At 30.9% G+C, this 3,863-nt stretch overlaps 1 long non-coding RNA gene across 1 annotated transcript; it reads right to left on the bottom strand.

The window, feature by feature from the left end:
- Nucleotides 1-280: 280 nt before the first annotated feature.
- Nucleotides 281-3,307, bottom strand: LOC113286250. Its single transcript, XR_003329190.1, has 4 exons — nt 2,630-3,307; nt 2,478-2,534; nt 2,280-2,358; nt 281-1,182 (listed from the first exon to the last, which is right to left on the bottom strand). It is a non-coding gene; the product is annotated as an uncharacterized LOC113286250 (long non-coding RNA).
- Nucleotides 3,308-3,863: the final 556 nt, after the last annotated feature.

The following is a 3,863-nucleotide window of genomic DNA, read 5'->3' as shown; positions in this document are numbered from 1 at the left end:
GTAAATATGTGTATGCCAAACGTACATTCGGTTGATGTCGCTAACTAAATGAAAATTTTAGTTTGTTTTCCGCCACAATTTTCGCAATTATTTATAAACTTTTTAAGGTTGTTCCAAGGTACCGTGAGTTGCAATTTAAGGTTGATGTCTTGTTGAATCTTGTGTATACCCCAACAGTAGTCTTGATTGGAAACTTTCCAACCATCTAATATATTTCAGGTAACATATCTCTTAATACAGTTGGAAATATGTGTTATGAATCGTATCTAGTAATCAGTCCTAGCACCAACACTATCTTTGGATTCTCTTTTACATCCTAAAATTTTTTAACGAAAAGACACGACTCTGGGTAGGATATCAACAGACAGATTTTTGTAAGAACCCACAATATCAATAGGGAACCACCCACTAATTCGTAACTCTGAGTTATCCTTAAGTAACTTGTAACTCAATTTTATCTTATCTGTTGGATGTGCTGTATGAAAAAATGCTATTCTTAAAGTAGGTTCTTGTAGTTTGGAATCACTCTAGTTTGAACAATTATTGACGCCGCTAACCACACCGATGCATAAGGCCCTTTTGCATGTCAAAGAAACATTCCGTTAGAGAGACTTTCTATTATTAAAGTACATGGAATCAGTTTTTTACAAACCCAAAACTCCATTGGATGCTGAAGTGTAAAAAATATAATCAGCTGCATATCCATCAGCCCGTTTGTCACTTTCCTTGCACGACTTACGATTAATACGGATGTCCCGTTGGGCAGGCGGAGGAGGACTAAGATTTGTTGGAGTAAGCAGGATAAGTAAGTTTTGTTTTCGAGGCTTTGAGGAAGAGAAGTATCAGGTATGTCTGGGGACATTATAGCTCTTTTTTAGGGATAAGACGCTTGGATGTTACCTTCTTCTCCCCGATTAAGTCCTCAAGAGTATTATACAATATAATATTAGAGTGATGATACACACCGAAGGTGTGTACCACGATCTGCACTGCAAACAAATCCAAGGGTTGTTAGGGCAGCCCTAGGGGGATTTGCAGGAGGTGGGGCCAAAGGTGGGGCCCTTCTTTTTTTTGCTCTCTCACATGGTGCAGCCGCGGGATTTCCTCCACGGTACACCAATCATTTTGATCAGGATTCCCATAAACACTTTCGAGTTTCCCATGAAACACTTTTGAACGTACCTGGAAAACAAAAAAAAACGCAAATCATTGATCAACAAATAATGATAAAAAAAAGAACTCGAACAATATCGTAGAAGAAAAAGTGACATGCAAATAATGTATTGTCCTATTCTTGAGTGCTTTATATAGAGAAAAACCTGCAAAATTCATTAACTTAGTTTTGGAAATAATATAATAAATTTCTTATAGTTTTTAGTATATTTTTGGATAGCAAAATATTTTCCGATAACTATGTTATTTGTTGCTACATTTTGTCTAATTAATCCCTTATTTAACGATCCAAAAAATATATTTTGTACAAAAATAGTTAAATATCTATTTTCACATCGAGGAATATAATTAATATTTTTCATTTTATTTTTTGTGTTTGCTTTTGTACACAATTGAGATATATTGAGCATTTTCTACGCATTTAAGAATGAGAATCTTTTTTTTATGGAATGAAAAATAATACTCCCTCTGTTTCAAAAAGACCGTCCTCTATTCTATTTCCGTCAGTTTCAAAATTGTGTCCAGCTTCTGTTTATAGGCGTATTTTTTCAATGAACTCTCTATTATAGCCTTTAATTTTTATATTCATAAATGCATATTAATGAGATCTAATCTAAATATTAAAGAAAGTTGTACAATTAAGGAAACAAATATATCCTTCGTTCCTTTTAAAAGACAATATATATGGCTCTAAGAATTAAATTCCCTAAAGAGTTTATACTCCATATATTCGATATCTTTTCATTTTCCTTTTTTATTTCCTATTTACAATCCTCTTAACAATTTTAGGAAGTTTTTAAGACTTGCAATTTTTATTAACATAAAATAAGTAAATAGTTAAGGTTAGTCAAGTAAAGTATTGAGGTCTCCTTAATATTTTGACAAAGTCAAACCGGACTATCTTTTTAAAACGGAGGGAGTATTGAAACTCATTCATCGTTTTGTATCTCATTCATCCTTGAATTGCTTCGATCACATATCACAAAAGTGAAGCAGTAGGGTCAAAATCATAAGCGCAAAATCATAAAAGGGAAAAAATCATAGGAACAGTAGCAATAAAGATATGAAACAAAGGTAACCATAGAAAAAGATGCTCATTATCTCACCTGTACACTCGTACGAAATTAAACGTCCAGATTTAATTTTATTGTCTCAATATTGACTATGAGGAACGATTATGATCAACTGCATAACAAAACCAGATATAAATTAAAAGGAACAAAAATACTAAACAATAAAAGGAATAAAGGAATAAAAAAAACTACGGTTGCGTGATAGAAGATGTTTAAGAAAAAACTGTTAACTATGAAAGATAAAAGTTCATCGCTTAATCCTTCGCTGCGAGGATATATCACCATCATCTGCAAAAAAAAAATCAATTTCCAAAATAAAAAACCAAAAAACAATAATATTATAGGAGAAGAAAAAAACAATAGGTTAAATGATAAGAGTTTACCGTTGTGCGAGTGCTTTATATAGAATTCGACTAAGCCCGGAAATTCCAAAAATAAAAGACGATTTATTGGGAATAATATCAATTTATGGTATCCATATTTATCTTCTGAAGAAGGAAAAAACTAAATCTTGGAAATAATATCGATTGTCGTAAATTTCTTACCGTAATCTGGTTGAAAAGAAACTGCATCATGCATTAATGAGGAAACAAAAAAAAATTATGAATTGGGAAAAGAAAAACAGAATAAATCATGCTACTGTTGAAGGCAGCAAATGCAGGAAACAAACAAAAAAATTAAGAATTGTGAAAAGAAAAATAAAGTAAGTCATGCTACTGATGAAGGCAGTAAATGATGAACCCAAAATTTAGAAAAAGCAAGAATTTTGATTTCCAGTGTAAGAATAAATAGAAAGTTGATCTGGTTTCAGGTACACATATTATTCGCCCCAAATTCTTTTTCTCATGGAAAATTAAAAATGCTCAAAACACAGATTCTAAGAAACAAAATATCAAACTCATCATCTCATCTTTACACGACATCATTGAATGCTGATTTATCGCCACTAAAGCAAAGAGATTCACAACCAACATTTGCAAATCAAAAACCAAACACCATCAAAAAGATCCGATATTCATTATTATTATTAACAATAATAAAAAAATGAATAATAAAAAAGCAAGAAGAAGAAATCTTAGCAGAGCACTTTATATAGATAGCATGAGCATGAAATTTCCAGGAAAACAAAACCTCAAAATAGGTAAAATAATATTTAATTTAAGGAATAAAATCGTGATAGGTATCAAAATCTCTTTAAATTTTGGACATATATATTATATCCATATCATCATAATCAGTGGTTAGAAACATATTAGTATACAAAATCCGGGGCATATCAAGACATAACAAAATTAACAATTTACCTTATTTAATCTTTCTTTTTTTAATTTATTTTGCATCTATTTTGTTTTAATTATGGAATAAACAAAATTAAAAAAAGTAACGTGTAAATGACGTTAACTAATTCAACAATATTGCTCGTTTTTTTATGATTGTTTTGTATGAGCTTAGACCGTTACTTTTTTTGTTTGTTTGTTCGATTAATTTTATGCTAATCAATATTTGTTCCTATTATTTTGTTTCAAATTCTAACGATTGCGCAATTTTTTTGTTGTCAAACAAGATTAACAATAAAGTTATTTGCAAGAAAGACACATTCTCTGATCGAAAGGTTAG

This window comes from Papaver somniferum, chromosome 6 (genome assembly GCF_003573695.1).
Source record: "Papaver somniferum cultivar HN1 chromosome 6, ASM357369v1, whole genome shotgun sequence".
Classification (NCBI taxonomy): Eukaryota; Viridiplantae; Streptophyta; class Magnoliopsida; order Ranunculales; family Papaveraceae; genus Papaver; species Papaver somniferum.
This window is presented reverse-complemented; position numbering and strand designations above follow the sequence as displayed.